Consider the following 12,906-nt stretch of genomic DNA (forward strand, 5'->3'; position numbering starts at 1 on the left):
CCCAAAAGATAGCTCAGTCTCAGTTCTATTTGCCAAGATAAAGTGTTGTGATGGACCAATGAATGACTTACTACAGAAGAGCACAAAAAATGAATTTCCATAGGAAAAGAAAGTTCAGTTAAAGAAACGTTACTGTTTGTGAGTTAATCTGACATGAGTGGTGATGGTGTTTACAGAATGCTTAAAAACAGCAAAGTTACCTGCAGATCAGAAAAGAATAAGACATCAAACTCTATTGCTATTTTTCAGAAATGTAATGCACTGTCTAGATCCCATCCACACTGCAAAAATAATCAAGCTTAAAAGAAATAGGTAATGCTATTGTGGCCAAATAATGTTGTAATATAGTTCATATATATCTGTGAAGACAAAAGAAACATTTTACAAAACCATGTTTTTACCCTGGTAGATACCTCTGCATCCTACTAGACATAGTTGTCTAATATGTTATGTTTCTTTCCATCCACAGAGGCAAGAACCATTCATGTATAATATGGTTTGGCCACAGTCATGTTTAATGTAGCTATTTTTGCAGTGTATCTTGGGATTGAGGTTTATTCATATACTATGCAGTTGAGTTAATTATTCAAGTGTTTGCAACATACATAAGCATCCCACTAGCTCTGAGGTTTCTGATCTTTTGGTTCCCCGAATTAGTCCTGTGCACCTCTGCCTGACAGAAGAACTGCATGAAAAATGTCTCTTTCTGATTTGAAGATTGGGTTTTAATGTGCACATTAATTTTCTGTGCAAGGGGAAGGAAGGACTTACGAGTTCATCTCCAAATTCAGTAGCTAAAAACACAAATGAAAATGAAATTAAAAATTCCAGCTTTCACAAATAATGAACCCATCAGGAAGTGTAACACTGAACCCAAAAATAGGGCCCATTATGCAAATACATAGCAAAGGATCTTAATAGATGGGAGCCTCTCAGTCTATGTAATTAAAATGTACTGGGTGTAATTAAAATTAATGTAATTAAAACAGTCTCAGCACCATAGTTCAATTATGTCACTCAAATGTTGCTTCTCGACACACCAAAATTACACTTCCGTAATATGGAGAAGATAATCTCCACATTCCTCTCATTTAATAAACAGCTGAGACCAAAACACAAAAAAAAACCCTAAATTATATACATCAACAAGAAAAATGGAGCTATTTCTCCAAACTTGAAACTTTTAGCTTCACACACATCTGTATTTTAATGCGTACCAGAAACACTGTCACACTGAACCTCTCAAAGGCAACAAGTGCAAATAATTGCCTATTTAATCCTTTAACCCAGTGGTTCTTAACCTTTTCTGCAGCCTGCACCCCTTTAATTCTCAAAATATGTTCTTGCACCTCATATCAAAAATCAAAATATGTTCTCGCACCCCTTTAACCTAGATATATATTTTTGTTTGTATGTTACAGTAATCTTTAAACATGTATAATATTAATAAATACATAGGTTTGATTAAACAAAGTAGCTGTACTTAAGTGCATGTGCTTAATTTGTGGTTTTGATGGTTTACCTTCTAAAAAATCTTGCATGTCTCACACCCCCAAAAATGGCAACTTGCACCCCCAGGGGGTGCTTGCACCCCAGGTTAAGAACCACTGCTTTAACCTAATTATTCACCATTAATGGAGTACTTACAACAGTTTCAAAATATAGATACCTATGGGCATTATCTGGTAAAAGTCAAGGAGGCAGTCGATGTATTGGACAAATAGGATGCAAGATGGTATATTGACACTTTTGGATGTTTTACTAAGGGCCATTTGTAATAACCTTAGTCCCAGATTTGGACCTTAGCGTCCAAAATATGGGGGTTAGCATGAAAAACCTCCAAGCTTAGTTACCAGCTTGGACCTGGTACCTGCTGCCACCACCCAAAAAATTAGAGTGTTTTGGGGCACTCTGGTCCCCCTGAAAAACCTTCCCTGGGACCCCAAGACCCAAATTCCTTGAGTCTCACAACAAAGGGAAATAATCCTTTTTCCCTTCCCCCCTCCAGGTGCTCCTGAAGAGATACACAGACACAAGCTCTGTGAAACTACACAGAGGGACTCCCCCTCTCTGTTTCCAATCCTGGAAACAAATAGTACTTTCCTATTCCCCCAGAGGGAATGCAAAATCAGGCTAGCAAATCCAACACACAGATCTCCCCGATTTCTTCCTCCCACCAATTCCCTGGTGAGTACAGACTCAATTTCCCTGAAGTAAAGAAAAACTCCAACAGGTCTTAAAAGAAAGCTTTATATAAAAAGAAAGAAAAATACATCCAAATGTCTCTCTGTATTAAGATGATACAATACAGGGTCAATTGCTTAAAAGAATATTGAATAAACAGCCTTATTCAAAAAGAATACAAATCAAAGCACTCCAGCACTTATATTCATGCAAATACCAAAGAAAAGAAACCATATAACTTACTATCTGATCTCTTTGTCCTTACACTTAGAAACAGAAGATTAGAAAACAGAACTACTTCTCCAAAGCTCAGAGAAATCAGGCAGCCAGAAAACAAAGACACAGACACACAATTCCCTCCACCCAAAGTTGAAAAAATCCACTTTCCTGATTGGTCTAAAAATCCGGTTTCCTGATTGGTCCTCTGGTCAGGTGCTTCAGGTGAAAGAGACATTAACCCTTAGCTATCTGTTTATGACACGCCCCCCAAATTGCAGACAGTGGGGAAGCTCACTGGCGGCGATTTCCTTCTAGAACTTGAAAATAAACAGATTACTACAACACATGCACCTTTACATATACTACTAAGTATATAACTAACAGACTTCTACATTTTAAGAACACTTTTTAACTACTGAATTCTGGGAAACTCTCACGGGAGAGTGCATCAGCAACTTTATTAGAAGCTCCTGTGATGTGTTGAATTTCAAAATCAAAATCTTGGAGAGCTAAACTCCAACGAAGAAGTTTCTTGTTGTTCCCCTTGGCAGTATGAAGCCACTTCAGTGCAGCATGGTCAGTTTGTAGTTGGAACCGCCGTCCCCAAACATATGGGCGTAGCTTTTCCAGGGCGTACACAATGGCATAGCATTCCTTTTCACTGACTGACCAGTGACTTTCCCTCTCAGACAGTTTCTTGCTGAGAAACACGACAGGATGGAAGTTGTGATCTGTTGCTTCCTGCATGAGCACTGCTCCTATACCACGCTCAGATGCATCTGTTGTTACTAGGAATGGCTTGTCAAAGTCCGGGGCCCTGAGCACAGGGTCAGACATGAGCGTTGCCTTAAGTTGGGTAAAGGCCTTTTGACACTTATCAGTCCACTTAACGGCATTTGGCTGGGTCTTTTTGGTCAGGTCGGTCAGTGGGGCAGCGATTTGGCTGTAGTGTGGTACAAATCGCCTGTAGTATCCGGCCAAGCCTAAGAAGGATTGGACCTGCTTCTTGGACCGTGGGACAGGCCACTTTTGGATAGCATCCACCTTGGCCTGTAGGGGGTTTATGGTTCCTCGACCCACCTGGTGCCCCAGGTAAGTCACTCTGTTTTGGCCTATTTGACACTTTTTGGCCTTAACAGTTAGTCCTGCCTGCCTGACGCGCTCAAAGACCTTTTCCAGGTGTAGTAGGTGTTTGGGCCAGGAGTCTGAAAAAATGGCCACATCATCGAGGTAGGCAACTGCAAATTCTCCCAGTCCAGCTAGTAGACCATCTACCAGCCTCTGGAAGGTGGCGGGTGCATTTCGAAGGCCGAAAGGAAGGACATTGAATTCATACACCCCCGCATGGGTGACGAATGCTGACCTCTCCTTGGCAGGTTCATCTAGCGGTACTTGCCAGTACCCCTTGGTTAAGTCTATTGTAGAGATGAACTGGGCACGTCCCAACTTTTCCAATAGCTCATCGGTACGTGGCATTGGATAGTTGTCCGGACGAGTTACAGCATTTAGCTTACGGTAGTCCACGCAAAAGCGTATTTCCCCATCTGGTTTGGGTACCAGAACCACTGGAGATGCCCATGCACTGGTAGATGAGCGGATTATACCCATCTGTAGCATGTTCTGGATCTCCCGTTCTATAGCAGCTTGGGCATGAGGAGACACTCGGTAGGGTGGGGTTCTGATTGGGTGAGCATTACCTGTATCAATGGAGTGGTATGCCCGTTCAGTCCGTCCTGGGGTGGCTGAGAACAATGGGGCGAAGCTAGTGCACAGCTCCTTGATTTGTTGCCGCTGCAGACGTTCCAGGGTGGTTGAGAGGTTCACCTCTTCCACGCCACCGTCTTTTTTCCCGTCGTAGTAGACACCGTCAGGCCACTCAGCATCATCTCCCTGGACTGTAAACTGACAAACCTGTAAGTCTCTGGAATAGAAAGGCTTGAGAGAATTAACATGGTACACTTTAGGCTTTAGTGAGGAATTGGGAAATGCTATGAGGTAGTTTACAGCTCCCAGGCGCTCTTGGACCGTGAATGGCCCTTCCCATGATGCTTCCATCTTATGGGCCTGTTGCGCCTTCAAGACCATAACCTGGTCTCCTACCTTGAAGGACCGATTTCTGGCATGTCTGTCATACCAGGCCTTTTGCTCTTCTTGAGCATCCTTTAGGTTCTCTCTAGCAAGGGCTAAAGAGTGTCGGAGGGTGCTTTGTAGGTTGCTTACAAAGTCCAGAATGTTAGTTTCTGGAGAAGGCGTAAACCCCTCCCATTGCTGCTTCACCAACTGTAATGGTCCCTTAACCTCGTGACCATACACAAGTTCAAATGGTGAAAACCCTAAACTGGGATGTGGTACAGCCCTGTAGGCAAACAGCAACTGCTGCAACACTAGGTCCCAATTATTGGAGAATTCGTTGATGAATTTTCGTATCATGGCCCCCAAAGTTCCATTGAACCTTTCCACCAGGCCATTGGTTTGATGGTGGTACGGGGTGGCAACCAAGTGATTCACCCCATGAGTTTCCCACAGTTTTTCCATGGTCCCTGCCAGGAAATTAGACCCTGAATCTGTAAGGATGTCAGAGGGCCAACCTACCCTGGCAAAGATGTCTGTTAGGGCCAGGCACACAGTGTTAGCCCTGGTGTTGCCTAGAGCGACTGCTTCTGGCCATCGGGTAGCAAAGTCCACTAAAGTCAGTACGTACTGCTTTCCTCTGGGCGTCTTTTTTGGGAAAGGGCCCAGAATATCCACAGCTACTCGCTGAAATGGGACCTCAATTATGGGGAGTGGCTGGAGAGGGGCCTTGACCTGGTCTTGAGGCTTTCCCACTCTTTGGCATACCTCACAAGACCGGACATACTTGGCAACGTCCTTGCCCATCCCCTCCCAGTGGAAGGACTTCCCCAACCGGTCCTTGGTTCTGTTCACCCCAGCATGGCCACTGGGATGATCATGGGCTAAGCTTAAGAGCTTCCCCCGGTACTTAGTTGGAACCACCAACTGTTTTTGCGGCTGCCATTCTTTCCGGTGTCCACCAGAAAGAATTTCCTTGTATAAAAGTCCTTGGTCTATAACAAACCGGGATCGATTAGAAGAGCTGAGAGGCGGTGGGGTGCTCCGTGCCGCCGCCCAAGCTTTCTGAAGGCTGTCATCTGCTTCCTGCTCAGTCTGGAACTGTTCCCTTGAGGCTGGGGTCACCAGTTCTTCCTCAGACTGTGGACTTGGGCTTGGTCCCTCTGGAAGCGATGTAGGTGATGGGGTTGTTTCCGTTGCTGGTGCACCTGAGGGTATTTCAGGCTCTGGCTGAGCCTTTTGGGTATGGCTGTCTTTTGCTTCTGCCAGTTCTGGCTCGCTGGCGCCCTCTGGCGTTGAGGTTGAAGATGTGGTTGCACTTGCTGGTGCTGGTTGCTGTTCCAGTTCCGGGCCTGGGACTGGAGATGCTGTGGCTGTTTCAGTGGTAGGCATGGAATCCGGGTCCACTACCTCTGTCTGGGTCTCTGGTAACACAGACGGGGCCTCTGTGGACGGTTCAGGAACAGGAATGGGTCTGGAAGCTTGCCTGGTTTGGCTACGTGTAACCATTCCTACTCTCTTGGCCCGCCTCACCTGGCTGGCCAAGTCTTCCCCCAGTAGCATGGGGATAGGATAATTGTCATAGACTGCAAAAGTCCACATTCCTGACCAGCCTTTGTACTGGACAGGCAGTTGAGCTGTAGGCAAGTCTACAGCTTGTGACATGAAGGGGTAAATTGTAACTTTGGCCTTTGGGTTGATAAATTTGGGGTCAACGAAGGATTGGTGGATAGCTGACACTTGTGCCCCCGTGTCTCTCCACGCAGTAACCTTCTTTCCGCCCACTCTCAAATTTTCCCTTCGCTTCAAGGGTATTTGAGAGGCATCCGGGCCTGGGGATCTTTGGTGTGATGGTGGTGTAATGAATTGCACTCGCATGGTGTTCTTGGGACACTTGGCCTTGATATGTCCCAGTTCATTACACTTAAAGCATCTTCCATCTGATGGGTCACTGGGCCGAGGTGAGTTACTGGAGACTGGTGAGGTTGAAGGGTAGGGTATCTGTGGCTTTACTTGGGTGGTATGTGGGGTCTTTGGCTGTCCTCGGTTGTAGGGTTTATGGTCTGTGTGCCCCCTGGGGTAATCGTTCCCCTTGACAGTAGCTTTCTTGCTTTCTGCCAGTTCCATCCATTTGGCTCCAATCTCCCCCGCCTCAGCGATATCTTTGGGGTTTCCATCTTGTATGTACCGTGTGATGTCTTCAGGAACACCATCCAAGAACTGCTCCATTTGTATGAGGAGGTTCAGTTCTTCCAAGGTTTGAATGTTGTTTCCTGTTATCCAGGCCTCATAGTTTTTTGCAATGTAGTAGGCGTGTTTGGGAAATGACACCTCGGGTTTCCACTTTTGGGTTCTGAAGCGCCGACGGGCATGATCTGGGGTTATCCCCATTCGGTATCTGGCCTTGGTTTGAAAAAGTTTATAGTCATTCATTTGCAGCTTAGGCATTTCAGCTGCCACCTCTGCTAAAGGTCCACTGAGCTGTGACCTCAATTCTACCATGTACTGGTCTTCGGGGATGTTGTACCCAAGACAGACTCTTTCAAAATTTTCCAAGAAGGCCTCGATGTCATCACCTGCCTTGTAGGTGGGAAATTTCCTGTGCTGTGGAGCAATATTTGGCGCCGGGTTGTTAGGGTTGGCTGGCACAGGCAGCCCAGCTTTTGCCAACTCCAGTTCATGTTTTCTCTGTTTTTCCTTCTCTTCATTCTCTTTTTGTTGTTTTTCCAGTTCTCGGTGGTGGGCCGCCTCCTCTTCTTCTTGCTTCCTTCTGTGGGCCAACTCTTCTTCTGCTTGTTTCCTTCGGTAGGCCACCTCTTCTTCTTCTAGTTTTCTTTTGTGTGCTGCCTCCTTGGCTGCCTCTTTGGCTGCCTGTTCTCTTTGGTAGGCTGCCTCTTTGATCTGTTCTTCTCTTTCTTTCATCTCCATCTCTTTTTGTTTTATTTCCAGTTGTCGCCTGTGTTCAGCTTCTTTGATTTGTGCTTCGGCGTCAATTTTTGCCTTAGAAGTCATGGTTCCTGTTTTCTTGTGTTGGGGTGCCCTCCGGTGTTTATCTTCTGAACTGCAGGCTCTGTTCCCTCCTGGAGTCTGCCTAGCAACAGTGCTTTTTTCCTTTTCTCTCTCTAGCTAATGTTCAATGAAGGGAAACCAGAAAAACCACTTTATTTGCATGCATATAAGTGCTGGTACTTGCCTCCTAATGAGAGGGCTATTGCATGACAAAAGACCCTTAACAGTTTGGTAATGGCTTCTTGCTTATTATGCAAGCCACAACTGCCAGAGAGAGCAGAAAAAAAAATTCTCTCTGGTTCCCTTTTAAAACCAACTGTTTCTCTCTGCTAAAAAGCCCTTAGCAGAGAAAAGAAAAATATAATATTCCTACTGGCTTCTGGATTCTGTCTATATCCCACCAGCTGCCACTCATGTAATAACCTTAGTCCCAGATTTGGACCTTAGCGTCCAAAATATGGGGGTTAGCATGAAAAACCTCCAAGCTTAGTTACCAGCTTGGACCTGGTACCTGCTGCCACCACCCAAAAAATTAGAGTGTTTTCGGGCACTCTGGTCCCCCTGAAAAACCTTCCCTGGGACCCCAAGACCCAAATTCCTTGAGTCTCACAACAAAGGGAAATAATCCTTTTTCCCTTCCCCCCTCCAGGTGCTCCTGAAGAGATACACAGACACAAGCTCTGTGAAACTACACAGAGGGACTCCCCCTCTCTGTTTCCAATCCTGGAAACAAATAGTACTTTCCTATTCCCCCAGAGGGAATGCAAAATCAGGCTAGCAAATCCAACACACAGATCTCCCCGATTTCTTCCTCCCACCAATTCCCTGGTGAGTACAGACTCAATTTCCCTGAAGTAAAGAAAAACTCCAACAGGTCTTAAAAGAAAGCTTTATATAAAAAGAAAGAAAAATACATCCAAATGTCTCTCTGTATTAAGATGATACAATACAGGGTCAATTGCTTAAAAGAATATTGAATAAACAGCCTTATTCAAAAAGAATACAAATCAAAGCACTCCAGCACTTATATTCATGCAAATACCAAAGAAAAGAAACCATATAACTTACTATCTGATCTCTTTGTCCTTACACTTAGAAACAGAAGATTAGAAAACAGAACTACTTCTCCAAAGCTCAGAGAAATCAGGCAGCCAGAAAACAAAGACACAGACACACAATTCCCTCCACCCAAAGTTGAAAAAATCCAGTTTCCTGATTGGTCTAAAAATCCGGTTTCCTGATTGGTCCTCTGGTCAGGTGCTTCAGGTGAAAGAGACATTAACCCTTAGCTATCTGTTTATGACACGCCCCCCAAATTGCAGACAGTGGGGAAGCTCACTGGCGGCGATTTCCTTCTAGAACTTGAAAATAAACAGATTACTACAACACATGCACCTTTACATATACTACTAAGTATATAACTAACAGACTTCTACATTTTAAGAACACTTTTTAACTACTGAATTCTGGGAAACTCTCACGGGAGAGTGCATCAGCAACTTTATTAGAAGCTCCTGTGATGTGTTGAATTTCAAAATCAAAATCTTGGAGAGCTAAACTCCAACGAAGAAGTTTCTTGTTGTTCCCCTTGGCAGTATGAAGCCACTTCAGTGCAGCATGGTCAGTTTGTAGTTGGAACCGCCGTCCCCAAACATATGGGCGTAGCTTTTCCAGGGCGTACACAATGGCATAGCATTCCTTTTCACTGACTGACCAGTGACTTTCCCTCTCAGACAGTTTCTTGCTGAGAAACACGACAGGATGGAAGTTGTGATCTGTTGCTTCCTGCATGAGCACTGCTCCTATACCACGCTCAGATGCATCTGTTGTTACTAGGAATGGCTTGTCAAAGTCCGGGGCCCTGAGCACAGGGTCAGACATGAGCGTTGCCTTAAGTTGGGTAAAGGCCTTTTGACACTTATCAGTCCACTTAACGGCATTTGGCTGGGTCTTTTTGGTCAGGTCGGTCAGTGGGGCAGCGATTTGGCTGTAGTGTGGTACAAATCGCCTGTAGTATCCGGCCAAGCCTAAGAAGGATTGGACCTGCTTCTTGGACCGTGGGACAGGCCACTTTTGGATAGCATCCACCTTGGCCTGTAGGGGGTTTATGGTTCCTCGACCCACCTGGTGCCCCAGGTAAGTCACTCTGTTTTGGCCTATTTGACACTTTTTGGCCTTAACAGTTAGTCCTGCCTGCCTGACGCGCTCAAAGACCTTTTCCAGGTGTAGTAGGTGTTTGGGCCAGGAGTCTGAAAAAATGGCCACATCATCGAGGTAGGCAACTGCAAATTCTCCCAGTCCAGCTAGTAGACCATCTACCAGCCTCTGGAAGGTGGCGGGTGCATTTCGAAGGCCGAAAGGAAGGACATTGAATTCATACACCCCCGCATGGGTGACGAATGCTGACCTCTCCTTGGCAGGTTCATCTAGCGGTACTTGCCAGTACCCCTTGGTTAAGTCTATTGTAGAGATGAACTGGGCACGTCCCAACTTTTCCAATAGCTCATCGGTACGTGGCATTGGATAGTTGTCCGGACGAGTTACAGCATTTAGCTTACGGTAGTCCACGCAAAAGCGTATTTCCCCATCTGGTTTGGGTACCAGAACCACTGGAGATGCCCATGCACTGGTAGATGAGCGGATTATACCCATCTGTAGCATGTTCTGGATCTCCCGTTCTATAGCAGCTTGGGCATGAGGAGACACTCGGTAGGGTGGGGTTCTGATTGGGTGAGCATTACCTGTATCAATGGAGTGGTATGCCCGTTCAGTCCGTCCTGGGGTGGCTGAGAACAATGGGGCGAAGCTAGTGCACAGCTCCTTGATTTGTTGCCGCTGCAGACGTTCCAGGGTGGTTGAGAGGTTCACCTCTTCCACGCCACCGTCTTTTTTCCCGTCGTAGTAGACACCGTCAGGCCACTCAGCATCATCTCCCTGGACTGTAAACTGACAAACCTGTAAGTCTCTGGAATAGAAAGGCTTGAGAGAATTAACATGGTACACTTTAGGCTTTAGTGAGGAATTGGGAAATGCTATGAGGTAGTTTACAGCTCCCAGGCGCTCTTGGACCGTGAATGGCCCTTCCCATGATGCTTCCATCTTATGGGCCTGTTGCGCCTTCAAGACCATAACCTGGTCTCCTACCTTGAAGGACCGATTTCTGGCATGTCTGTCATACCAGGCCTTTTGCTCTTCTTGAGCATCCTTTAGGTTCTCTCTAGCAAGGGCTAAAGAGTGTCGGAGGGTGCTTTGTAGGTTGCTTACAAAGTCCAGAATGTTAGTTTCTGGAGAAGGCGTAAACCCCTCCCATTGCTGCTTCACCAACTGTAATGGTCCCTTAACCTCGTGACCATACACAAGTTCAAATGGTGAAAACCCTAAACTGGGATGTGGTACAGCCCTGTAGGCAAACAGCAACTGCTGCAACACTAGGTCCCAATTATTGGAGAATTCGTTGATGAATTTTCGTATCATGGCCCCCAAAGTTCCATTGAACCTTTCCACCAGGCCATTGGTTTGATGGTGGTACGGGGTGGCAACCAAGTGATTCACCCCATGAGTTTCCCACAGTTTTTCCATGGTCCCTGCCAGGAAATTAGACCCTGAATCTGTAAGGATGTCAGAGGGCCAACCTACCCTGGCAAAGATGTCTGTTAGGGCCAGGCACACAGTGTTAGCCCTGGTGTTGCCTAGAGCGACTGCTTCTGGCCATCGGGTAGCAAAGTCCACTAAAGTCAGTACGTACTGCTTTCCTCTGGGCGTCTTTTTTGGGAAAGGGCCCAGAATATCCACAGCTACTCGCTGAAATGGGACCTCAATTATGGGGAGTGGCTGGAGAGGGGCCTTGACCTGGTCTTGAGGCTTTCCCACTCTTTGGCATACCTCACAAGACCGGACATACTTGGCAACGTCCTTGCCCATCCCCTCCCAGTGGAAGGACTTCCCCAACCGGTCCTTGGTTCTGTTCACCCCAGCATGGCCACTGGGATGATCATGGGCTAAGCTTAAGAGCTTCCCCCGGTACTTAGTTGGAACCACCAACTGTTTTTGCGGCTGCCATTCTTTCCGGTGTCCACCAGAAAGAATTTCCTTGTATAAAAGTCCTTGGTCTATAACAAACCGGGATCGATTAGAAGAGCTGAGAGGCGGTGGGGTGCTCCGTGCCGCCGCCCAAGCTTTCTGAAGGCTGTCATCTGCTTCCTGCTCAGTCTGGAACTGTTCCCTTGAGGCTGGGGTCACCAGTTCTTCCTCAGACTGTGGACTTGGGCTTGGTCCCTCTGGAAGCGATGTAGGTGATGGGGTTGTTTCCGTTGCTGGTGCACCTGAGGGTATTTCAGGCTCTGGCTGAGCCTTTTGGGTATGGCTGTCTTTTGCTTCTGCCAGTTCTGGCTCGCTGGCGCCCTCTGGCGTTGAGGTTGAAGATGTGGTTGCACTTGCTGGTGCTGGTTGCTGTTCCAGTTTCGGGCCTGGGACTGGAGATGCTGTGGCTGTTTCAGTGGTAGGCATGGAATCCGGGTCCACTACCTCTGTCTGGGTCTCTGGTAACACAGACGGGGCCTCTGTGGACGGTTCAGGAACAGGAATGGGTCTGGAAGCTTGCCTGGTTTGGCTACGTGTAACCATTCCTACTCTCTTGGCCCGCCTCACCTGGCTGGCCAAGTCTTCCCCCAGTAGCATGGGGATAGGATAATTGTCATAGACTGCAAAAGTCCACATTCCTGACCAGCCTTTGTACTGGACAGGCAGTTGAGCTGTAGGCAAGTCTACAGCTTGTGACATGAAGGGGTAAATTGTAACTTTGGCCTTTGGGTTGATAAATTTGGGGTCAACGAAGGATTGGTGGATAGCTGACACTTGTGCCCCCGTGTCTCTCCACGCAGTAACCTTCTTTCCGCCCACTCTCAAATTTTCCCTTCGCTTCAAGGGTATTTGAGAGGCATCCGGGCCTGGGGATCTTTGGTGTGATGGTGGTGTAATGAATTGCACTCGCATGGTGTTCTTGGGACACTTGGCCTTGATATGTCCCAGTTCATTACACTTAAAGCATCTTCCATCTGATGGGTCACTGGGCCGAGGTGAGTTACTGGAGACTGGTGAGGTTGAAGGGTAGGGTATCTGTGGCTTTACTTGGGTGGTATGTGGGGTCTTTGGCTGTCCTCGGTTGTAGGGTTTATGGTCTGTGTGCCCCCTGGGGTAATCGTTCCCCTTGACAGTAGCTTTCTTGCTTTCTGCCAGTTCCATCCATTTGGCTCCAATCTCCCCCGCCTCAGCGATATCTTTGGGGTTTCCATCTTGTATGTACCGTGTGATGTCTTCAGGAACACCATCCAAGAACTGCTCCATTTGTATGAGGAGGTTCAGTTCTTCCAAGGTTTGAATGTTGTTTCCTGTTATCCAGGCCTCATAGTTTTTTGCAATGTAGTA

General features: G+C 46.7%; 1 protein-coding gene across 1 annotated transcript in view; it reads right to left on the minus strand.

The window, feature by feature from the left end:
• Nucleotides 1–12,333: 12,333 nt before the first annotated feature.
• LOC127048267 (uncharacterized) overlaps nucleotides 12,334–12,906 on the minus strand; it is a 426,185-nt gene continuing 425,612 nt past the window's right edge. Inside the window, exon 2 of the mRNA XM_050947909.1 lies at nucleotides 12,334–12,366. The gene's annotated coding sequence lies outside the window, so the exon portion shown is untranslated. The remainder of the gene's footprint in view (nucleotides 12,367–12,906) is intronic.

This window comes from Gopherus flavomarginatus, chromosome 3, assembly GCF_025201925.1.
Source record: "Gopherus flavomarginatus isolate rGopFla2 chromosome 3, rGopFla2.mat.asm, whole genome shotgun sequence".
NCBI classification, from domain to species: Eukaryota; Metazoa; Chordata; order Testudines; family Testudinidae; genus Gopherus; species Gopherus flavomarginatus.